The sequence below is a fragment of the Schistocerca gregaria genome, chromosome 5, assembly GCF_023897955.1.
Source record: "Schistocerca gregaria isolate iqSchGreg1 chromosome 5, iqSchGreg1.2, whole genome shotgun sequence".
Lineage (NCBI taxonomy): Eukaryota > Metazoa > Arthropoda > Insecta > Orthoptera > Acrididae > Schistocerca > Schistocerca gregaria.
The window spans coordinates 303,292,256-303,318,886 of NC_064924.1; the positions used below are offsets into that span (position 1 = coordinate 303,292,256).

Sequence of the window (26,631 nt, forward strand, 5' to 3'; positions counted from 1 at the left end):
ATAAAAATCCTCCTTATGCCCAAAGATATCGAAATAGACGACAGAGGGATAGAGAAACAATTAAAATCGCTCAAAAGAGGAAAGGCCGCTGGACCTGATGGAATACCAGTAAGATTTTACACAGAGTACGCAAAGGAACTTGCCACCTTCTTGCAGCGGTGTACCGTAGGTCTCTAGAAGAACGTAGCGTTTCAAAGGATTGAAAAAGGGCACAGGTCATCCTCGGTTTCAAGAAGGGACGTCGAACGGTTGTGCAGAACTATAGACATATATCTCTAACGTCGATCAGTTGTAGAATTTTCGAACACGTTTTATGTGTGAGTATAATGACTTTTCAGGAGACTAGAAGTTTAGTCTGTAGGAATCAGCATGGGTTTGGAAAAAGACGGTCGTGTGAAACCCAGCTCGCGCTATTCGTCCACGGGACTCAGAGGGCCATAGACAAGGGTTCACAGGTAGATGCCGTGTTTCTTTACTTCCGCAAGGCGTTCGATACAGTTCCCCACAGTCGTTTAATGAACAAAGTAAGAACATATGGCCTATCAGACCAATTAGGTGATTGGATTGAAGAGTTCCTAGATAATAGAACGCAGCATGTCACTTTCAATGGAGAGAAGTCTTCCGAAGTAAGAGTGATTTCATGTGTACCGCAGGGGAGTGTCGTAGGACAGTTGCTATTCACAATATACATAAATGACCTTGTGGATGACATCGGAAGTTCACTGAGGCTTTTTGTGGATGAAGCTGTGGTATATCGAGAGGTTGTAACAATGGAAAATTGTACTGAAATGCAGGAGGAGCTGCAGCGAATTGACGCATCGTGCACGGAATGGCAATTGAATCTGAATGTAGACAAGTGTAATGTGCTGCGAATACATAGAAAGATAGATCCCTTATCATTTAGCTACAAAATAGCAGGTCAGCAACTGGAAGCAGTTAATTCCATAAATTATCTGGGAGTACGCATTAGGAGTGATTTAAAATGGAATGATCATACAAAGTTGATCGTCGGTAAAGCAGATGCCAGACTGAGATTCATTGGAAGAATCCTAAGGAAATGCAATCCGAAAACAAAGGAAGTAGGTTACAGTACGCTGGTTCGCCCACTGCTTGAATACTGCTCAGCAGTGTGGGATCCGTACCAGATAGGGTTGATAGGAAAGATAGAGAAGATCCAACGGAGAGCAGCGCGCTTCGTTACAGGATCATTTAGTAATCGCGAAAGCGTTACGGAGATGATAGATAAACTACAGTGGAAGACTCTGCAGGAGAGACGCTCAGTAGCTCTGTACGGACTTTTGTTGAAGTTTCGAGAACATACCTTCACCGAGTAGTCAATCAGTATATTGCTCCCTCCTACGTATATCTCGCGAAGAGACCATGAGGACAAAATCAGATAGCTTAGAGCCCACACAGAGGCATACCGACAATCCTCCTTTTCACGAACAATACGAGACGGGAATAGAAGGGAGAACCGATAGAGGAACTCAAGGTACCCTCCGCCACACACCGTCAGGTGGCTCGCGGAGTATGGATGTAGATGTAGATATAGAAAGAACTTAATGAGAACAGAAGACTAAATACCTCTTAACTGCAGCTACTTCTCAGTGCATACGAAGCGGCCAAGGATTTGCCACGTGTATGTGCTACACGAAATGCCAACATGTGAGGCCCTTAGTGTCAAAAAGAGAAGTGCAATTCAAAATGTCACCGCTGCCTTTCCTGCTTCAACAAGTAGGTTATGCCAGTTCAGCTTTTGTGTTTTACCGATAACAATATTCTGTTCACATTCTCCTTTAAGTCGAGAAATTTATGTATAAAATCAAATTGCAAAAATGTTTTTTGAAGAAGTTAGTGCTTACTGCAACAAGTACTTCCGTGTCAGTTCTGCTGAAATTGTTTCCGGGTAACCATATCTTCTGAGTTATTTCGCAGTTTTGTTCTTTCAGTTTCAAACGCATATTAACAAAGGCTTCTCATCTTGTGCCCTTGTAAGACTGTGTGTAAGAGGTATTGGTCATTCTGTTTAATGCTGGAACTGTTTAGAATGCCTAGGGAAACAATGTAACGTTTTCACAAAAAACTTATTTCATAGTTCGTCTAAAGCCTTCAGCCATTCTACACATTATCTAGGCATTTTATGGACTACAGGGATTTCACATAGAGACGGTAACAGTTATAAATGTCCCATCTCATGGACAGTAATTACATTTTATAATCTTCCATCTCATAAAATGTAGTAATGAAGTTTTTTCTGGCATTTCAGGTGAATAATGAATAGCATAAGTGGGGTAGTGTCATCTCTAACGAAAAGCTATGTAACACTTCCTTATCAAGGTTTTAAGCTATTATTGGTTAGCAGTTATCTACTTTTTTCGCCGCATTTATTTGATTTGTAATGGGTAACATATAATTTTGTATCGGTAACGAAAACAAAACATTTTGCGTTTATCTAATAGCTCTGATGCTTGTCACTGATGATCGTTATTGATTGCCAGAAATAGCTCATTTATTTGAAATTAATTCTAGTTCTCGTATGGGTCCATACTTGTGTTACAGGGCAAAGTTTGTTTATGTTTCCTTGTAATCAGTTATATTTACAATGTAATATTCTGTACCTAGAGTTCACACCAACTTAAGTTAGTGTCATGTTTCCGTTACAGTTCTTTGAAGGTACAGACTTATTACAATGGTTTTGTGATTGCATTCTCCGTTTATGTAATTTTTCTAATGAAGTGCTTGTGATGCAGGTATTTATGTTTTGCATATTTTGGAAATGTGTGGTAATATCCTATGGGACCAAACAGCTGAGGTTATCGGTCCCTAAGCTTACACACTACTTAATCTAACTTAAGATAACGTTAAGGACCCCCCCCCCCCCACACACACACACACACACAGGACTAACCTCCGACGGGGGAAACCGCGCGGACCGTGACAAGACGCCGTAAGACCGCGCGGCTATGTTTTCCATAGCTGTTGTTCACACAAAAGCTTCATATGGTTCTTTTTTCACATTTAACCAACATGTCGCACGTTTCTACTTCGTCAAATGTCAACAACGTTTGCCTAATATAACAGTACTAAAAAAGAAAACATGGCGCTTCAACCACTGAAAAAGTGAAAACCCCGAGAATTTACGACATTGCTTTAGCAGTCGGAGGCGGATGTTCTATGTAACTTAAGTATCGTACACGTTCCCAGCTAAGGGTTAAGTTTCCAACTTAAGATGCTAAATTCCGAAGAATAAATTAACAATAAATCTATGAAGCTTGAAAAAGGAAAGGAATTAACAATGAATGTTTTTCAGTTGCAGGCGTGAGTGCCTCCCCACGCAGATCGGACTTCGGCTTCAGCAGCAACACTTGAGCCAGGTGAAGACATCCATTGACAAAGTGGCTAACTCATGTCAACAAAATTCGGGCTTGATTTGTGAGTTCACAAGTTGAGCAGACAAATAGGAAGTTGAGTAACGGAAGAAAGAAAAAAAGTTTCTCAATTAAGAAAACACGTACAAATAATAACACGTATGCAGAAACGACAAACAGCATTCACTTCGTTTACACGCTCGCACACGTATCCTCTGCAGGCTCATGTTCATAATCTTAGTGTTTAGTGAAATACTGATAATGACGCACGAATAATTCTATTGCATGGTGTACAAATTATGCCGACGCGTGCACATTCGAATACGTCGTATACATTATGACTTTCTCCAAACTGTGAGTTTGTTGCTGTTATAATTGATGTACCAGATGCATGACCTCAAATTTTCTGACGAATGTGTTTCAAATGCAAAATTACTATGAATTTAAATTTCTTGGTCATTATGCTAAAATGACGCACATTGTTATTAGCATTACCATATTAAAACTTTTTACATATTTTATTGTAATTAAACATTTTACTATTATCGTACTAACAACTATTTTACGACGCAACTTACAGGGGAGGGGGGAGGGGGTAAGAGACTTTGAATGTTGTGTGTGGCTCTGGCGGTACTTCAATCTGAAGATACCTACGATGGCCGGTTCTAGATACATACACATTCAATGTAAGTCTCAAGCTTCCTCATTTTTTGGGCTATTTTGTAGGCAGATGGTGGAAGATAAAATTCCGGTCAATCTTTGGAACCATTACAGCTAGCCTTCAATAGAACCTACATTCCGGAAGAACAGCGTTGAAATTGCGAAAGAAGAACAGATGCGCGAATGCGCCACATATCTACCACAAAAGAAAGAAGATTGTGGGAATCCTGAGTTTGAAAGATCCCGCCGCAATTGTGACAAGAGCTACATTGACAGACAGTAAGGTTTTTCAACAGCAGATTTAAGACTAGTAACTACAGTAGCGACGAAACTGCTTAGGTTGGCATGTTGATGAGGAGAAACTTAACACTGATAACATTGAATATCAGATAAAAATGATGCGCAAAATAAAAAAAAAGGCATGTGACTACGTTTCAAAAAAAATGAAGGTATACTTTGCAAAAAATACATGAACCGGAAGGACTACTTGATGAACAAAATCGATTTGCTAGTAATGCCTACTTTAACATTTAGACGATCTGGCTTCGCCGAGTCAGGTACTGCGGTTCACTTCTGCCTTGGTTAACTGGTGGTCGCAGCTAAGTTCTGCGCCGCCCAGTCTGAGCCGCGTCGACGCTGTCACGTAATTGACCTGACACGTAAACACCCTGCTGTCGGAAGAAGAGCGCCACCAATGGTCGATATAACGTTCTACGATATGCCCTCTTACATACGCAAATTACACTGGCTCTAGTTGTTTTAACGTTAAAATCCTGCTGTTCCTCTTATGGTGCATGGACTGTTACATTCTCATTCGTTTGTTATTAAGTAAGTTTTTTATGACGGGTACTCTGCCCTATAAAGATTTATTTAATGCACTATTTTATAATGTTTATATATCCCCATTACTGACAATGATGTGCAGAATCATAACTATACATAAAACTGCTTTCATATTTCGAAGCCACATGTCGAGAAAGCTCGCATGTTGTGCTACGAGTGGGAGGGAAAGATCTGTACAACTTACGACACCTACATACGTGCATACTCCTGGCCTTTTAATTAGTATAGCAGCGCCTTCTTGCGTACATTACATGTAAGCCTACCATATGCTGATCTACAAATATGCACCATATTTTGTTTTATGTTTATTAACACATGCGACTTTTAAATTTCATGTTTTAATTTGGTTTATAAGTTTTCCATTTCCCAAAAACCTGGTTATAAGTAAATTATTTGTGGTTGTGTCGGACAGAAAATGAAATAAATTATGGCAACTTCTGACTGTAAGGATTTGGGTGTTATAGTTCTTGTTCGAGCATCTCTAGTTCTCTTCAACGATAGTTATTGTATAGTTAAACACCACGTAAGAACCCTCGTCATATCTACCAGTGGGGCAACTTGTTGAGGTCGGGCACGGGGAATAGAGCATCTTCTCTCGACCTTTCTGGGTGCAGTTTACTGGACATTTTCCACCGAATCCGTTCTCGTAGTTGTGCTTACATACACCCCACGGAAATCTTAACACTGGAGGTAAATACTAATGTCATTGAAAATGCTAGTCATTCCGAAAACTTGCTTGAATGACTTACGGGAGGAATGTGGGTTTGAATCACGGTTCTGGCAGAAATTTTCATTTTAAGTGACATAATCATTCATTCATTTATTGACACCAATCACCTCGATAAAATACGATTGCAGCTAATTTCAAGGCCTCAATAAAATAACTGCCACTTAGCCAGCTGAAAATGTGTCACTGCGTTTGAGAGTATTTTCTAGTTTTTGTCTTACAGTTATGAAAAATTTCACGGGATAGCATGAAGGATACTGTCATATTTGTATTAAAGCGTGAAGTGGATGTACAGCTTCTTCGCTCACCCTGCTGAACTGACCAGCATTAGATTGTTTAATGCCATAAATACTGAAAAGAAAACGATTTGACGTTACTCTTTGCCGGCCGGAGTGGCCGTGCGGTTCTAGGCGCTACAGTCTGGAGCCGGGCGACCGCTACGGTCGCAGGTTCTAATCCTGCCTCCGGCATGGATGTGTGTGATGTCCTTAGGTTAGCTAGGTTTAATTAGTTCTAAGTTCTAGGCGACTGATGACCTCAGACGTTAAGTCGCATAGTGCTCAGAGCCATTTGAACCATAGATTGTGAAAAGCAACACGTTTTCCACAATTTAAGCCTTTAAGGCAGTGTAGGAATTGCTTATATATCACTCTGTACGTAAGAAGATCCTTCCTATATTGTGGAGACGCCCTGTGCGCCGTTCGCCTTTAGTCTTTGCCGCCGTCATTAATAGGTAAGACTTTTGCTTCTGGATGAAAGAGTGCTGACATAATGCTGCCTTATTTCTGCCCGTAGCGGTGTTAATGCAAAAATTTACTACTTCAGTGCAACAGTGATACGATACCACCGCACGTGTCGACGTTTTGTAAGAGGTTGCACTCCGCCTTGATCTGAAGGACACATACGTTATGTAATGCCATTGTGCTAAGCATTCCCAAAAATAATGGCAATGAATCTACTTCTCGCACTAACCCGCAAGCTCTAAAAAAGGTGTTGATACTATTCCTCCGTTTCTGAGATTGTCCAGTTACACAAATATTAAACATATGACACATGATGGTTTGAAGTGTATCTCCATGACTGGCTGAATACTTAGCCGTAAATTACAGGAAAAAGTGACGAAATGAATGAAAAGGCGTTTAAAGAAATACAGCTGATGTGATGGTCCAGTAAAGTGCCTGTATTCCAAGGCGCTGTGGTAACTGCGTCGCCTAGCCGCTGTCGTTCTTGGAATCCTTAGTATGATGAATATTTCGTATTGCTGTCTGTCACTTGGACTGAGTTGAGACACACTTGAAGTATCATTCAGTGAGGCAGAGATGTACCGATAGAGAAATTCAACGGGAGGGCGGGGAAGAGAGCGAGCGAGAGGGATTGAGACTACTTGGAACCTTAACTCGTCCCTTTGCCGCCTCTGGAGATTACATACTACCGCGATGTCACCGAGCGTACGGCAGCCACTACTGAGTTATTTCGACGGGTTCGAAAAGTATGCCTCAAGGCTGCAGAGATGTAAAGCATCTAGACAAAACGTACCTAAAAAATACCTCATACTGAAAATTTAATACATGTTACTAAGTTTTAAATGCAATTTTATTTTGCTTCGAACATTTATAAGTCTGTAGCCCTTTGAAGTACTTGGGTGTCAGGGAGGTGACATGTTTAGGAACTTCAGGCCAAAAGTCTCGAAAGTTGCACATGATCAGTACCTGCAGTAAGCACAAAAATAGACGTCCGGATCCGACCTCATCTAACTAACGATTAGCGATCAGTCACAGGAATCAACCCAACACCAACGAGAGAGACAGGCCGTGGTGTGTACGGCGCAGCATGTTGACACTGTAGGTCTTAGGAGTAACTAGCGGGATCGAGTAACTATTTGAGTCATATTTAACAATTCTTGGCAACGCGTTTAAATGCATGCAAGCTCTCGGTAACACACGGCACAGTTATGATCTTTAGTGCGTATCTTTTCAAGTACATATTGATTTCCAGTGGGCCCTGCATGGAGCCAGGGGTTCGCTAAATGCGGCGGACAAGCCGACTAACGACGTCGCAAGTCTTAAAGTGTATAGGGGCTTCCGCCCGAAATTATTTTTTGGTGAAATGACTATATAATTTGACCATGAGAAGAGCAGATGCCAGACTCAGATATATCGAAAGAATATTTTTATAAAGTAATACTACTACTGCTACTATAATAATAATAATAATAATAATAATAATAATAATAATAATCGATACTGTAAACGCAGGCTTCCGCGGCCGTTGTCACAGTCAGTTAGCAATACACCCAGGAAGGCGCCTTGTAACAGTCACGTCGGAATTTTACAGATGACAATGCGGCCTCAAACCCAGAAGAATTTTATTGACAATAATCGACACTGTCAAACTGGAGAAAGCGATATATTTTAAACACATTCTTCTGTTTACAAATGCCTTGTTCGCATTTGGTAGGTATGTTACAGTCAACCGGTTTCACTCTAATGAGGCATCAACAGAACTAAAAATCCAGAGAAGGCAAAAACGCAAAACTGTTATCGAATGTACACAGCTGTGAAAACATTAAAAAGTGAAAGCTAAAGAGAAAAATTATATTGTAACCAGTATCTTGCAACGAAAATAACACAACAAATTTTCATCAGACGCTCACTGCGATCACTTAAAACCAACTGCCATGTTCGCTCATATACAGACGGAGGCAGGGGGGAGTATTGTGTTGTCAGCAGAGAAGCAGTAATGGCAGAAGAGACTGTCAGAAGAGCTCAGTGGCTTCGAAAATGGACTAATCATTGGATGTCGCCTGAGTAGCAAAGGCACATTTCAGTACATCTAAATATGCCCAACTAGATTGTTTAGTGATGTGACTTTAGTGGAAACGCAAAGGAACAACCACGGCAGACCAAGGCCAGGCAGTCCACATGTACTGACGGACAGGGACCGTCGAGGACCGCGTAGGTTGGTTGTAAAAATCGCATGAAATCAGGGGAAGCAATCACTAATGAATTCCAAAGTGCTAGCAGCAGTCCAGCTCGCACACTGATGGGAATTACAAAGAATGCAGCTCCTCAAGCCACATGTTTATGTAGTCAATGTTAAACGACGCTTGAAGAAAAGTGACGCTACTGGACAGTGGGTTACTGGAAACGAGCGACTAGGAGAGATGAATCACGCTATATCCTGTGGCAATCCGATGGAAAGGTCTGTAGTTGGCGAAGGCCCGGAGAATTTTTCCTGCCATCATGTGTAGTGCCAATAGCGAAATACGGAGGAGATGGTGTTTCTCGTGCTTAGGATGTGGTCCCCTGATTGCGCTTAAGAAAACGCTAAATACGAAAGCATGGGAATACATTTTACAGCACTGTGTACTACGTACTGTAGAGGAACTGTTTGGAGACGATGGCTATTTCTATCAGCATGGCAATGCAACCGGTCACAAAGCAGCATCTGTGGCGCAGTGGTTTGTGGACAATAACACTCCTGAAACGGACTGGCCTGTCCCGAGTTCTGACCAGAACCCAAAGGATCATGTTTGGCAGAGACATAACATCGACTTCGTTCCAGACTCAGCGTCCAACATCACTTACCTTCTCTAGTCTCAGCTCTTGCTGAAGAATGGAATCCAGTTCCTCCACATGCAAACACTCGCACCTAGCAGAGTTCAAGCCCAAGTTGGCAGCCTTGTGCCAGGCGAGACGTGCGAGTTTTTGTGCTCTCGTATAGAAAGTTACTGAGATTGTAATAATAATTAGTTCAGTACAGATTAAATACGTGTACTATTGTGCTTTTTTAAGCTTACTATTAAATATTTCACTTTTTGTTGAAAGTATGAGGGTTGCCCAGAAAGTGATGCACCGCATTTTTTTTCTCAGTCGAAAACAATGCTACGAATGCGAAACGTTACGTATGTATTATTTAAGTCTACTGAGTGAGCGCGCCTAGTTTCCGTCACTTCCGACACATAGCGTAACTGAGAGACAATTTCAAAATGGCGTTTGTAGGGGATGTACGTTACAAACAACGTGCCGTCATTGACTTTCTCACCGCAGAGAAATGACCAGTGGAGAATATTCACAAACGCTTGTGAAAAGTCTATGGAGCATGTGGTGTTGACAGAAGTGCAGTTAATCGCTGGGCACGGAGGATGAGGTCATTACAAGGCGGTAGGCAGAGCTCCACGATTTGCAGCGGTCGGGGAGACCATCAATGGCCGTCACTCCTGACACAACTAACCTAGCCCCCTAGGACTTCCATTTGTTTGGGCCATTAAAGGATGCTATTCGTGGAAGAGATTTTGAGGACGAGAAGGAGGTGATTCACGCAGTGAACAATGGCTCCACCGCCAGGACGAGAATTGGTACAGACAGGGCATACACGCCCTTGTATCGCGCTGGAGGATGGGATGGAGATTATGTGGAAAAATAGGATGTGTAGATAAGACAGCATTCTTTCTTGTATATAATTCTCATTAAGCCCAATAAAAAATTGTTGAAGAAAAACTGCGGTGCATTACTTTCTGGTCAACCCTCATATTATTTCAGAAAACGCGAAAAGATCGGAAAGTCGGGTTGTCTCGCATTTTTTCTTATCGTTTTAGCGCAGTAAACGTACACAATCTTGTTTTATTAATCTTTTATCTATTCAGAAATTTAAGTACAGTGTATCCTATAATTATTTAGTTCTTATTTTCGGAAGTTGCGTAAATTTTAAGTTGTTTATACTAGTACTTTGTTTACATATAGTTGCGCATAGGCCTAATTTTTGCAAACGTGTTTTCTTGTTTACTAAAATAGTATTTCTATCATGAATGTAAAGTGCCTGACTTGCCTTAGAACTGTTAGTTCCGGGATTTGATGTGATGGGGGTTTTAGATATTTCCAGTGAGGTGATTATATTGGTGTGGGAATTGGGGAAGTAAATGACGCTCTTCAGTGGTTATGTGAATATGTTGTAGAGATAGGAAGACAGTGGTAAAGCACGGGAAAATTGGCGCCCTTCGGCTGAATTAGACAAGGCTAGGAAGAATATGAAGAGGTTAAAAAAGCAGAACGTAAAGAGAGGCGGGTAGTGTCTCAGAACTCTATCTGATAGCTTTAAGATGAATGTGAAAAATAAGACTGGCCTGTTGCTTCAGTTCGAAACTGAGGAGCCTCCGGCAGACGTAGGCGTAGACAGGTTACAACAAGCTCAAAGCAGTGAATAGAAAAGTTAAAGTGTAGGGAAGCCAGTAAAGAGTCAGGAAATTTTGTTGTTAGGCAGTTCTCATGATAGAGGTTTAGGTGAACTTCTGCAGCGTAAAATAGGACCAGAATAACAGGTGACCAAGTTTTTCTTTTGAACCTAGTGCTGGTCTGGAGCATGTGATAGAGGATTTAAGATTGCATTGTGAGTACTTAAACATGGAATGCACAATATAGTGAATGGGTCGGCCACTAATACTGACAGACATTCTGCACCAAATAGGAACGGAAGCATCAGCATTGAGACATACCAATGTTAAGTTTGCATCTGTTCCGAAACACCATGACCGACCTCATTTGAACTCTTCTGTCGGGAGAGCTCATTTGGAGAAAGAATGACTGCTCATGTCAAGTGCAAGGTTACATATTGGAGGGTCCCTGTTGATTCTGTTAGTAGATGGGCTTATACTACGCATGGGCTTTGCCTCAACAGGAGAGGGAAAGATAAACTGGCTGGCCAATAGAAGAGACACTGTCGTAAGTAGTAAAATATCGATGGCTACAGGTGTAAGAATAGCATCTTTTTTAGGGGAGGGAGCACAGAAAGAAACTAAGTTTTAAGTGATGTAGATATAGCAACAATGGTTACCAAAGTAAAAAGGGAAACAGAAAACAAGATGATTTACATGGTTAGTATATTAGACAAAGAAGAATTCATATCACACCTCAAAGAACCACCTCTCTTTCGGAGCTAGAAGACGAACTGCGGTTCAAGAATAATTAATGTTGTACTGGGCAGATATACACCCAGTAGAACAGCTCATAATGGGACGACCCACTATCGTGTACAGTCACTGCAAAGAATATTCTAAACAAGCCGGAAACGCTGCAGAGCAGGCGTAGAACAAAACATAGGGCTATAATCACGAGTGCTAAATGAAACACGCGAGGGCAATGCATGAACCCTTCAGCGATTATCGTAACACAATATTGTCGAATGATCTCTCTCAAAAACCAGAGAACTGTTGACCATACGTAAAGGCTGTTAGTGGTAGCAAAGTTCGTGACAGAAACTGAAATTGAGGATACCAAAGTAAAAATAGAAATGTTTAATCCGTTTTCAAATGTCCCTTTACGTGGGGAAATCTGGGGCTATTGTTCCCATTTAATTTTCGCACCACTGCAAAGACGAGTGGCACAGATGTTCAGGCTGGTGATTCTTCTGGAAAACCTGGAATTATCAGAGAATTACATTTTACCTAGAAAAATCAGGGAAATCTCGGGGAATTCCATAAAATCTCAGGTTACTCTGTGTTTTTAATCTAGCACTGAATTTTAATTTTATTGAATTTTATAAATCACATGTTTTAAAATACTTAATATTTCAAAGTGTGTTAATTATTTGAATATTTTTCCACATAAATTATCTATGTTTGAAAACTACAATTAAACTATTACTTATGGCTAGTATATCTCAGCTGAGAGGAAAGAAAAAGTTTTAGAAGCCACCCTGATCTTAGTGTCAGAGGTGTTTCGTAATAGCTGAGGTCGCTGGAACTGACCAAAGTTCCATGGCCTGACGGAATACCTATCAGATTTTGGACTGACTTTGCGGCTGACTTAGCCCCTCTGTTAACTATACTCCAGAGTAGAACCGTCAAACAAAAAACCGTGCACAGGAGTTGGAAGAAAGCACAGCTCACAACAATCTACAAAAAGGATAGCAGAAGCGGTCCACAAATCTACCATCCAATATCCTTAACATCCATTTGTTGATGCATTTCAGAACATATTGCGAGCTCAAACGTAATGAAGTATCTCGTAAGAATAGCCTCGTCCATGCTAACCAGTATGTATTCCGAAAACATTGATGACGTGAAATCCATCTCCCACTTATCTCACAAGACATCCTGACAGCTGTGGATCAAGGCAGTCCGGTAGATGCAGTATTTCTTCATTTCCGAAAAGCATAATCACTACACCTACGATTATTATCGAAAGTACGATCGTATGACATGTCAAGCGAAATTAGTACTGATGTGGGGTTTTTGGTTCGGTGGGGTGGGGGTGGGAGGGGGGGGAGGTCGCAGAAATTTATGTCAGCGACAGATGAATTAATCTCACGTGTGACCCTGAAAGTGTGTTGGTACCCTTGCTTTTGTTGTGGTATACTGATGATCTTGTAGACCATCCTAACAACAACCTCAGACCCTCAAAAATTTCACAGATGATTGAGGCATTACCATAAGACAGAAGCCTTTTATGCAGCAGAAACTCTTAACCTAGTAAGACCAGGAGTATTTAAAGGACTGGGACTGATGGAACGAAAGATTCAGAGGATACTGGGGCCTCTAAGAACAGAAATGGTCAGTTTGGAAGACGAAGAAACCGAGAACTCTTTATCAAGATAGAGAGAGAAACTCTTACATCACACGCATAAAAGAAGCGTGTTCTTCGGAAACATCCTTAACATGCACCAGGGGAGGTTAGCACGGCAAATAATACAGTTTCTCGTGAACAAGAGAACTAATGTACGTTGGATCCAAGAGGTACAAAGGGATATGGAAGATATAGGACTACAGGAACCGGACACATACAGCAGGTTGTTCTTTAAATAAAAAAATTCAGGCGTTCACAGGTTTCGAGAACAGAACTAGACCAAGAACAAAATCATCACGAAAAGAAGAGCGAAGAAGATTGCATATATGAGAATGAACGAATGCTGGTCAAGTAGAAAGACCAGAAGAAACGAAGCTGATGCGAATTAACGTGGTCCACAAATGGGCAAAACGAAAAGAAGAAGAAACACTGAAATATATTTCATGTAATTTACCCAGCCCATTCAGTCACCTGTTGCTCCGTTGAAATAATTAATCTGTAATCACTAAAATGTATTTGGTATTTCCCTTGAGTATAGGAATAAAACTGGTAGTTGTGCATTACGTAATATTTGGTAGATACCCATAGTCACAGTTTGCGTCTAATTATTTAGCACACATATAAATGTTGCAAACCCGTGAATTTCTATTATCCTACACTAGTTCATCACTAGTAAAACTTTCAATGCCAAACTCTGTATTGATTGTACTGATTCTAAAACGTCCGAAGTTTTCGCTGAAAGCATTTGTTTACTATAAAATAACAGGTCTTTTCCAGACAATGTACAAATCTAAATATCTGATTGTCCAAACAGTCGTCGTAGTTGTTTGATTATGAGCTGTAACTGCTAATCACCTTTTTTCTGTGACGTAATAAATAGGTTTTGCACACAAATGCCCATACTACATAGGTGTTTTTTTTCTCGTCTCTACATGTTTCATCTTCCAGACTAATTTCTAAATCGAAATTTGTAAGTACACGAATTCGTGTCATATTCACTATTTGTTATACAGACAGGGGACAAACCATTATGAATATACCGATTAGAAATGCAAGGACTTCTTAAAGCAAAGGAATACAGCAGTAAGAATTACGGAGACTGTAAAAGGGAGTACAGGTTGTTTTTTTTTTTTTTTTTTTTTTTTTTTTTTTTTTTTTTTTTTTTTTCATACTGGTTGGATGCTCTCCTTGGTCAACAGCTCAAAATCTAAGCGACAAGTTATATCGCGCCATTCGTTCTGAAGGATATGGAGTTACCGAGGCGAGGTTATTTTGAGTTCTGGGATTGTTTTCGGTCGAGGAGGCACTTACACAAAATCTTTCACATAACCTCATAAAAAGAAATGGAATGTTGATTTAACAATATGTGAACCTCCAAGTCGAACGCAAGGATTCTCCATCTCGCTGACAGATGTAATCTGTGGAATCAGTATGAATCAGTGGCATCAGTCGTTCCTCAAGCGTGTCCAAGTGTACGCTCCTGAAAACAATTAGCTCACTGCAGAACAAAAGAGCGTACAATTTTTGTGCTGAATCGCACAGTTGGTTTTCTTTATGAAGATTTAAGCTAGTCATAATAGGCAAGTAATACAAGTGGAAGCATGGCAGCTATAACATTAAAAATACAATCAACAAGTAGTATAAAAAGTGCAACATCAAAATAAAATGACAACTTTCAGTGATTCAAGCGCACGTCCAGTTATACACGAAGGCTTTCCTGTGCCCCATATTCGGTTTTGAAGGTTACGTCATCGCTAAAAATGATACGTGCACCAAATTTCACCTTCCATAAATTCCTGCATTGTCCTCCTGTTTCCATTCCTCCGAAATTTGCAGTATCATTTTCAGCTTCGTTTTGTGGCATTTGTAGCTCCCCATTGGCTTTGTGCGTAGATTTTCGTGGGCTATGTTCAAATGAATGTCGATTTTTTTCAAAGTTGTGTGTTGATACAACTACCTAAACCTAACTAACCTAAGGACATCACACACATCCATGCCCCAGGCAGGATTCGAACCTGCGACCGTAGCAGCAGCGCGGTTCCGGACTGAAGCGCCACAGCGGCCGGCTCGACTGTATAGCCGGCTAAATCTTCCTTGCAATGTGATGACAGGGCAACAATTGCTAAATTGTAGCATGCAGACTGCCTTGTGTACGGGATCGATAAACAGAACCTTCCCGACGAACGTACTGTCTTTTGTGAACCCATAATTTGGATGTTTTTAAATGTATGGTATATTTTATTTTGAAATTGTGGTTTTTATACTTCATGTTGGTCGTATTTTTAATGTTACAGCTGGCGTGCTTCCATTTGTATTACTTATATATTACGACAAGCTTAAATCTTCAAAAACAAAGCGAACTGAGTTTTGGAACATACACCGGGTCAGTGAACATGTAATAATCAGAACGTGTCTAATAACTCTCAGCACTGTTGTGTAGACTATGTTGCTGAACGGAGCTTTGATCTTTAACGTGTTATCAGGGCAGTTAACATATTAACCCGCGAATTGTCGCAATTTGTCTGTACGTTAATTCCTAACGGCCGTTGTGTCTCCCGTAGGCGGTGTCTGCGGTTGCACAAGTTCCACGTTTCCGGTGATGTGCTGATGTAACGGGCGTACCGTTATGTTGCAGTAAGAACTTTTCTCTCTCAACGTCGGAACTCCTATCATTACTACGATTCAACTGAACCATCGCTGCGATGCTTAGTGGCAGCATGACGTCCTACATTTATGACGGTATATGCATTATTCACTTTGTTTTGAACCCTACTGCGTGATATGTAATGTGGCCAACAGTTGGTATCTACTGTAAGCCAATGTTAGAAGTTTGAACTGGAGCTAACAGTCAGAATCTTTCAGCACTGATTTGTATTTGTGACTGCAAAATTTATTATATTTTGGTGTAAAACTAGCATAATATGAACAATGATACACAGTATTCATTGCCGTACTACATACATGTATATAAATCACAAAGAGGATTTCATTTATAACAAATGATAATTTACTATTATTTCTTTTATACAGGGGTTCCAGTCTCAGCCAAGCTCTGAGAATACTTGAAACATTTCAACATAATGGATGCCAACTGTCAGCTTTCAGCAAAAGCCACCCAATAATACTTGTGATTGTGTGACTGATGAGGGTTCAGGAAATAAAAATATTCCAAATTTAGATAAGTTACTAGAAAGTCAGTTAAGAACTGAAACAGAACTTTCTGTTGATCCATCGTGGACACGGGACAGCGGCCGGTCATATATCTACCGAAGAAGTTGTCAAATCTTCTAAGTACACATTAAAAAAAAAAATTCACAGAATCCAGGCATTGTTGGCTCCAGCTGTGCATGTATCGATGCATCTCATTCTCTATACATGGAGTGCATACAAGATTGCATTAATGAGATGCCGAAACTGGTCGTCTAAATAAAATAACATCTGAAAACATGCGACTGTTTATTGGAAGTTAACATAATGGAAGGGTGTGAGCAAGAGGAGAAAAGACAGGGACAAAGAGAGCCAAATAGGATGAAAATGGTGATACAAAGAGGAAGAAGATGTATCATTGGGAGAAATGTGATCTTTGAGAATGCAGTAATGAATAGCCTCCGAAATGTTATGTTCCCCAACACTTTAAGCTCTTCGCAAACATTTTGGTCATTTTTTGATGATAATATTATAGCCATCATTAATATGTTCACAAATAAATATGCTGTCAACCTTAACAGAATGTGTGATATGACTGAAACTGAAATAATATCAGTTTATTGCAATAATTTTACTTAGCACTTATAGTGAAGTACCGAGGTTAAATATATTTTGGAAAACAATCAGACTTCCATAATAATCCTGTTACTGTGGCACTTTCCTGCAATAGATTCAAATTCATAATGTACAATCTCAAACTTACGTGACAATGACAATCCAAATCAGACAGGTACGTTAAGATGATGCAGTTATCTGACATGCTCAATATACGATTCCTGGAAAATGCACCCCAAGAAGAAAATTATAGCGTTAATAATACAATGGTACATTATTCCGGTAAACATGGATGCTAGCAACCAGTTCGTTAGAGGAAACCAACACCGTACGGCTACAAAATTTGGACTGGAGCTACAAGGACTGGATACATTGTCTGGATGGATCCTTACCAGGACTGAGCACTACTTTATCGGAGAACTGCAAAAACAGGTCGTTAGGAGAAAGTGTTTTTTGTGTTTGGGAAAATATTCATATCATTTGTTTTTGACAATTACTTCACATCATTTCTCCTCCTTGCTGAATTAAGTGATGAAGGAATCCAGGGAACCAGGACACTTAGGGACAACAGGATTTCTAAATGTCCCCTACTGCACAGTTAGAAGATGAAGAAATCCCCTCGCGCGATCATTAATTTCAAAAGTGACAAGTCTAGCAATATAGAAGTTGTAAAATGGAATGACAACAATGTGATTACAATAGCTTCCCACTATACACATGTTAAGACACTAAACACAGTGGGTATAAAAGTACTTAACAACCTCAAATGATTCTCTTTACAATGAAAAAAATGGGTGGAGTTGATCAGACTGACCAAAAAGTATGCCTCTACAAGACATCCATCAGAAGGAAGAAATCGTACTTCAGTTTCATAGCGCACTGCGTTGAAGGAGCCGAACAAAGTGCATGGCATCGTTCTTCAATTTCTCCTCTAGTATTTGTTGCTCGCAGAAGTCCACGGGTGTACTGCGGGTCAATAGTTTCCATCGGACACAATATTTCGGCGATCACGCAAGTAGCCATAGTCAGATGCATTGACGAAAAGCCGGATCGCCGAAATATTGTGTCCGTTGGAGATTACGGACCGGCGGTACACTTGTGGACTGTTCAATCAAAATGCATGGCAGTTACGTAGGCTTGATGGTAATGAGAAACTGGATCATCTTGGCCGTATTGCAACTTCCATGACGGAAACAAATGCCCAAGTATGCAAGTCTAAAGGGAGGCCATCAAAGACAGAGCATGGAGACTCCAGATATGACAATGGTTACTGAGTGATTAGCCAAGACAAACAAACTCACTGCAGGCTCTGCCACACAAAAACCACTACAAGGAGTGTAAAATGCGATGTTTGTTAGCAATTGAAGTGTATCATGACAAATCAAACAAAGCTATCGTTTAAACGTGTGTTTGATCCATTGTTAACTGCAATGAACTTTGGAATGTCATAAATTTCACTACGAGTTTCATAAATAACATAGTGTAAAGTGTGATAAGTTTACTACTTATATGATTGACGTCTTGGATACAGCACACCCTGTTAACCACATAATAATTAGTTTTTAAGCATGAAACCATCTCTGACAGGTTGTATAATGCCTATGTAACACATTTCTATAAGAAATACACAAAAGTTTATAAATAATCAATTCCGTCTTATCTGGGTTAATTATCAGACAAAGACTGTGACAATCTGAAATACTTATGTCGTTAAGCAGTTTTCGGTTTGTGAACAAATTATGTAATCAACTGTCTACGGATGGCCCTATAAGTCGAGAACTACTAAACAAGTTAAATAAGGTTTACAGAGCACTTAGTTTGTGTTTTACGCTTACTTATGAAATTTTCCAACCAAGCCACGACAGAAGAGTCCATGAACTATTTTGATATTTTTGGAAAGGATCACTATTCAGAATGCTGAAAGAAAGGGGCTTAACGTTGAAGGCGGAAAGTTATCGCTAAACTACAATTACCTTTCATATTTTATCAGTTTGACAAGCTACTTATGTACGCAGGCCTAGCTAAGAGTATTTAAGTCAGATTGTCGATTATACAGTGTGGACATTAATAAAATCGACAAACTGCACGGACGGATCCCTGACTGAAAATCGAGGAAAAAGATGCTTTGAACATGTGTCTGGGAATGCAACGTTGCCCTGGTAGATGGCGCTGACGAATGACAGTTCCTCTGGCCACATGCCGTGTGTTCCTTGCATGTTGCAGGCTGTGCGCACAGTAAGCAGCAGAATGGTCCGGTATTCATGTCAGGAATAAGCCGAGATGGTGTTTGTGTATGACCAAGCAGATGGAAACGGTCGACAGGCAGCACGACTACATAAAAATGAACTGAAATGGCGTTTGACGAGGGCCTCCTGTCGGGTAGACCGCTCGCCGGGTGCAAGTCTTTCGATTTGACTTGCGCGTCGATGGGGATGAAATGATGATGATTAGGACAACACAATACCCAGTCCCTAAGCGGAGAAAATCTCCAACCCAGCCGGGAATCGAACCCGGCCCCTTAGGATTGACAGTCTGTCGCGCTGACCACTCAGCTACCAGAGACGGACGACTATATCAAAACAAGTACCTTAACGTTACACAACATTTCAAGCCCTTTTTGGAGGTTTGTGTGATCATGGGTCCTTTCCTACAGACGAACATGCAGGAAGGCGACGGACTGTGTACACCTGATTTGGAGGACCAGGTTCCACAGCATATTGGGACGAACCCTAGTACAAGACCCTGGCAAGTTACCCGCCAACATGGTGTCAGCGAAAGTACGATTATGTGGATCCTACATGACAACCGATGGTATCCCTATCGCGTGCGAGTGCAAGGATTATCAGCAGCGAATTTCCCTCTACGGGAAGGATTCTATTGATGACTTCTGCACCATACCATTACAATTATGCGATTTGTATCATCAGTCCTCTTTACAGATGACTCAACCTTTACCGGACCTGACATCATCAATCTGCATAAACATGTGTGGGCCACAGACAATCCTCGAGGAATGGCTGAGGCGTCTCATCGGCATCTCTTCAAGTTAATGTGTGGGCAGGGATTCTGGGCGACCACATACTTGGACTGGTTATTATTCCATAACGCCTCGACAGAGGAACGTTCCTGGACTACCTGCGGAATACTTTGCCTGGGCTGCTTGAGAATGTGCCTTTGGCAATATGGTAGGTTATGTGGTTTGTGCATGATGGAGCAGCACCCCACTTCTGCATTAAAATTAATCGACATCTCAGCAGCTTCCCCGGACGTTGCACATGACGCTGAGGTCCTGTAGCATGGCCTGCTAGATCACCGGACATAAACCCATAGGATTTTTACCTCTGGGGGCTTGTGAAAAGCGTTGTGTATGCTGAACCGGTTTCCGATGTGCAGACCAACGTGTTCATGACGCCGGTGACACTATTCTGAGACAGGCCGGAACGTGCGAAAGAGTGCAGCAGTCCATGATGCGACATGTGAACGAGTGCACTACAAGCAATGGATGCCACTTGAACATCTGTGTTGACGTAGATGCGACGTAGATCTGCACTGTGTTCCAGGACGATTTGATGTTGGACGCACACCGTCCATTTCCGCATATATGTTCATGGGACCTTTTTTCATCCATTTCCAATCAGGAATCCGCACATGCAGTTTGTCGATTTTATGTAAGTTTACCCTGTATGACGCGCAGAATTTACGTTGAAATGCAGAACATAGCTGGCAAGCGACAGGGTTGGAGACCTGTATCAAGCCAACTTTAGGTCTGATGACCAAAACAACGTACTTATATGCGGGGCAATTAAAACTACATCGAACATATCAGAGAATGACGTTTGGCATGCCAAATGTTTACTTTTTTGGTGAGATATATAGTTTTAGGCATTAGGCCTGATCTTAGGTAAAACATCGTGCATAAGGATTCGTTCCCCTACATTACTGGAATCTAAGATGATTATTATTAGAATTCTTCCACGTTTAAATGCTTCAATAAGGGAAAACTCTTAGCAATAAGTTTGCGAACGCTGTCAAAGGTCGCCACATAGGGTTGAGGAGGGAACTGGACCTATTGCAGTGAATGAATAAACAGTGTTTGCTTTAACACTAAGGCGCACAACCCAATCAACTTATTTCAAGCCTTCCCCATTTACTTTTGAGGCTGTTCTTAATTTTAAGAATTTCTATGGCCTCTCTCACAGCAATATGTTGCGCTAGGGAACACACTATTGGCCATAAAATTGAAACGACAATAACGATAGCAAGTAATGAAATTTTATTGATTGTGCGTGTACAGTATTAGTAGGTTAAACGCACGATAAAAATTTTAGGTGATGTGAGGGTATATAGGTTGCGAAAAAATTTAGTACACAGAGATACCACTTCCGGCAGCAGAAACAGCAATAACCCGGCAGTGCATCGGGTCGAACTGAGCTTGGTTGACAGATAAGGGTGTGCCATACCAGAGTGCTTCAGTTCTGTACCAGAGCTCATCAATCGTAGTGGCTGGCCAGTGATAGTGTGCTACTCTCTAGCAACCCACGATCAGATGTTTTCAGTGGGGAGAGATCAGAAGAACATGCTGGCCAGGATAAAAGTCTAACATCCTCTCTATCAAGGTCTTGTGTGATGTTGCTGAAAGGAAATGTCACGGAGATCTCGAAGACATATACAGCCACCGGCATTAACACATCATAAATGTAACGTCTGCTGTGACAAATACCGGGTACGCGTCCCAGAGCAGATCGTTTTGTGTACCCAATGGAAGCCCGTATCATCATACCAGGTGCTAGGCCATAGAGCGATGACGAACGCAATTTGTCAACAATAGTTTCCCTCAGAGCCTCCACCCACGGTTAACAGCATCGACTCGCTCTACGCAGAGCAAGGACTCATCTGAAAATACGACGCAGTACCACTTGGTTGTCCAGAGTTGGGCGCACCACAGTCAGTGGGCCTCACTCTGGATGCCGTGTTCAAGAAAGCTGCAACAATGGTTGGTGTGCAGACAGTTCGTGGAGTTCCACATGTCGTCGCACTGTCGGCTTGAATACGCGTTGCTGCAAACAAGTCCGCCGGCCGCGGTGGTCTCGCGGTTCTAGGCGCGCAGTCCGGAACCGTGCGACTGCTACGGTCGCAGGTTCGAATCCTGCCTCGGGCATGGATGTGTGCGATGTCCTTAGGTTAGTTAGGTTTAAGTTGTTCTAAGTTCTAGGAGACTGATGACCACAGCAGTTGAGTCCCATAGCGCTCAGAGCCATTACTTTTTTTTGCAAGCAAGTCCATTTCCTGGCTCAAGGCATGTGGCGTATCTGTTCGATTCTTCACGACCGAGCGAACGTTATGTCTTCATTTTTGGCGCTAGTTCTGCGGGATCTTTGATATCCTGAAGGGCGATGAGTGTTGCACTCTTGAAGCCATCGATTCCATACTCGCACGACAGTTGGCGGATACCGACCAACGCGACACACACTATCGCGGAAAGATAAATTGCAGTCTCGGAAGGGTACGGTCCTGCCGTCTTTTCTAAAACATACTAGTGGAAGAAATTTCTTCCTATACAATACTTAACGCGATGGTGTCACATACAATCAACATTTGCAAGGTGCTTTCATGCAGTTGCAGTTTCAGTGGCAGTGTAATTTCGTTAACCAGCATATGGCTGTCGCATGATTTCAAAATATTTACACTATGTCAATTTATCTGCGTTGCCTGGACAGCTGCTGTCAGATAAAAGGAAATCTCAGTGTATCGAAGATCATAGCCTGACTGCGTCAGAGAATGTACACAGGATGAAACTCATTTAAACCGACAAATTCTGGGAGGTTGCACGGGACAACGGAGCAAATATTTTTCTCTAATGTCATATTTTCCTGTGAGGATTTTTTAAACCGGTTGAAGAAGTTTTATCTCGATGAAACTTAAACTAACAAACTCTGGGAGGTTGCATGGAACAATGAACACATGTTTCTAATGTGTTGTCCTTTGAGGACTAAAAGTGACTCAAAGAAGTTTTAATTCTTTATCACGAAGAGACAACGATATTAACGAAACACAACTACTTCAATTATAGTCCATTTACTTGTAAACAAATGTTACACCGGTGGGTCATGTTCCGTCAAACACTGCAGGAGTGTCGTTAATTCCTACTGCTGCTGACAGTATTCGAGCAACCAGGCCATCATCTGATTCAACAGGGGTTTTTGTAAACAAGGTTCTACATCTCTTCAAACAAAGACGTCCGGAGGGGTCAAATCAAGAAATCGAGTAGGCGGTTGTACAGAACCACCACTGCCCATCCACTTTCCTGGAAACTGTCTGTTCGAGAGCCGACGCAAAGGACGACTGATATTGCCGGCGCCTCGTCATGCTGGAAGCACATATTCTGTCATGTAGCGAGTGGCACGTCATTCAGCAACTATGGTAATGCTCTGGAGAGGAAATTGTGATAATGCCTGTCATTTAATGGACAAGGTAGAGGACGGCCCGCCGGCCGCGGTGGTCTCGCGGTTCTGGGCGCGCAGTCCGGAACCGTGCGACTGCTACGGTCGCAGGTTCGAATCCTGCCTCGGGCATGGGTGTGTGTGATGTCCTTAGGTTAGTTAGGTTTAAGTAGTTCTAAGTTCTAGGGGACTAATGACCACAGCAGTCGAGTCCCATAGTGCTCAGAGCCATTTGAGGACGGCCCGATTAGTCATCAACAACGTCTGCCAACTCATTCACACAGAACCGTAACTGACGAGCGCGAGGAAATGTGAATTAACCTCACTCAAAACATGCAAATTGCGGATGTTGAAGACCCCATCACGCCTGAACGTTGCTTCATTTGTAAACAGTACAGAGGACGGAAATGTAGGATGCATTTGACACTGTTCAAGGTACCACTGCGAAAACTGTGCTCTGAGTGGATAATCATCTGCTTCCAGGTTGAGTACACACGGTAAGTGAAATGTTTAACAGATGCTAATACATTCTTCTCATTCGCCCCCATGTTATGTGCAATCGGATTAAAAATGTTAACAGGTAGTAATGACTTTAAAGAATATATATATATATATATTTTTTTTGTCCCCTGCAACCTCCCAGGGTTTAGTCGACTTTAATAATTTTCGCCCAGTACGTAGATGCTGTGAAACATCGTGTGGAGCCTGATAAGGTTCACATGCTCAAGACTAAAATCATATAGATGACTCAGCAGTCTCGGGAGTCGAAAGAAATAAACGAGGAACAATTTTTTGTTAAGGTATCGGGGTGGATGTACTCGAGACACTGGACGTAACAGAGAAGCTCGTCGGGGTAAGATGAGTTTTGGAAGCTACGAGTAAACAACCGCCAGGTCTTTTTTGTGCTGTATGAGGGTCTTATCTGACGTGGCGCAAGCACAAGTAAGCGCCCTGCGCACAGTCTTCACCGCGCAGACGAACTCGGCCGCGCCGCACTGCGCTGCGCTGCGTGTACAATACGGGCTGACCTTGCCCGCGGCGGCTGCATATTCATGGCGACCGCTTCCTCCCACAGTTTGTTGACTGGCCTGGCCCTGCGTCGCCCAGTTGACCTGCGTACGGCGGGAACCAGCACGACCCAAGACGATAAGCGAGGCGTGCGCGCCTTATTGATACGACCTCAGGACAGGCCGCGCAGCCAGGAGGATTCTGTATGGACAGCGCGGACAATATCGGTGTGCGACTCATACGTTAGCGTCGCACTTCGAGCCCGTTCTACGGGTCACTACTATGTCACGGAAATATGCGGAGAATTCCTTTACACACACACACTATCCCTCGACAAGCTGGACTACACACATAACAAAACTATTCTCATCCAGCAATATATGTTTGAACTATTTCTATTCGAGAGCAGATGTTACTGTTCTATTTTACTATTGGCAACAAATCACTAAAAAAGGTAACTACCGTAAAATAAGTAATAGTAAGCATACAGAGTGGAGGGACCTAAAGTGGGATGACCACATAGTGCAAATGGCAGCAAAAGAAGAGGTTGAATCTTATTTGGGTAATGTTAAACAAATATGATTGACCCACAAAAAAGTGCCTTACAAAACACTTATTCCATCGATTCTTGATTATTGTTCATCATCTGGGACTGTGACTAAGTAGTTTTAACAGAACAGATACAGAAGATCCCATGAGGAGTGTCTTGTGGACCCCAAACGACGACATAACTCCCGTTTTTTCAGAAATACAAATGATCACCAAACGTGAATCAATCGATGAGTGTCATACGATTCTTAGACCGATTGAGGATGAAACCTCAAATACTTGAACTTGTTCTCTGACACGTACCAACTTAAATCTCTGAACTTCACAAACTCTACACACTTCTAACGTATCATGCTCGAAACTCAGAGATTCCAGTCCATATTTTAGTTGGGCGAAGCATTTTGCTTATATTACATGACGGTTAGGAGAGTGTCAAGTGCTTGAGTCTTTGAGGCTGACCATGATGGTTCAGGAAGGATACTTTCCCACCACACCAGATTTCTTGTCTCGTCGTTAATGAAAGGAACGTTTCTCTACGCCAGTTATGGTTTGTTTTCGTAACTGATGTCTTATGCTAAATGTCAGATGCCTTTCTACATTATCAATGGAAACATTTCCAAACGAAATAACGGTGTGGGAAAGTCCTCTCAGAAGGCTCTACTAAATACAAAAGTTTTATTTTATTAGTAGGAGGGCACCAATTGCCAGGTTGTTTGTTACTGAGGAAGAAAATAATAACAATTGCAGTGTTGGCTGGTTGAAGCACCGAAAGTTGAAGAGCTTTTTAGAACTGCTTTGAATTTAACGAAACGGGGACTCGGGTCTAGATCTCAATTAAGGACGGAAGGTAGATTGGGTTTAACATCCCATCGACATCGAGGTCATTAGAGAAGGCCTTTTGCTCGTGATTCTAAATTCAGGAGATTCATCTCTTGTATTCTACCCAATATTCTTTCTAGGGGTTTGTCATGTTATCATTACTTCCCATGCGTTTGTATATCTTTTCATGTAGATTTGGACTTACTCATAGCAAGCCTGCAGATCGCCATAATGTCAAAATTTGTGGGCTGACATTTTCATTTGTTTATGAAGAGACTGCCTCGTTTCTGTGTTGCACAGAATATATGTAATTTAATTACAGTTGTCTGTTCCTCGTCTGTAGTTTCCTCCTGTTCCCTCCATTCAAGTTATTTAGGTCGGTAGTTGAATTCAAGGGTGCAGAATATTCACAGGTGAGAACATTTTAATCTGTCAGTGACAGGCAAAGCTCCTCGCTTCTCCCAACCTGCCAAACTCTACAGCACCTACACTTAAAAAAACCAACTAATGGCTTCCTTAAACCTCTACCACACGCCCTTACACTGAAGAACATAACAGTATCGTTCGCGATCCACAAAACACAATTACACTTGCATCAAATTCATAATGAGACAGAGCATACCGAAGATTATGCGAGTGCTATCCGAAAAGTAACATCCGTTTAGCAACTCGAAATAATGGGGTCACAGAACGTTACATTGATTCACGCAGTATATTAGTGTGCTTAGGACGGCAATAGTGAGAAAGTGACATTCATTCTAGTTCTTCATCTGTGCAGTTCGCAATGAGCAATTGTAAATCCTGCCAAATGAGAAATCTGTTCTGTTGTCCAGTTTTATGATGAAAAACTTCTCGAAGATATGAACTTTCAACGTGAAATTTGCACTGGATAAGGA

General features: G+C 41.6%; 1 protein-coding gene across 2 annotated transcripts in view; it reads right to left on the reverse strand.

Annotated features, from left to right (window-relative positions):
• The window catches only part of LOC126273174 (homeobox protein AKR-like), an 865,473-nt gene that overhangs the window by 157,698 nt on the left and 681,144 nt on the right, over window positions 1–26,631 (reverse strand). Inside the window, exon 1 of one of the 2 annotated variants that reach the window (XM_049976659.1) lies at window positions 4,551–4,665. The exons of the other annotated variant lie outside the window; for it this stretch is intronic. The gene's annotated coding sequence lies outside the window, so the exon portion shown is untranslated. Of the gene's footprint in view, window positions 1–4,550; window positions 4,666–26,631 lie in introns of those variants that run through there. 2 annotated transcript variants of the gene reach the window in all.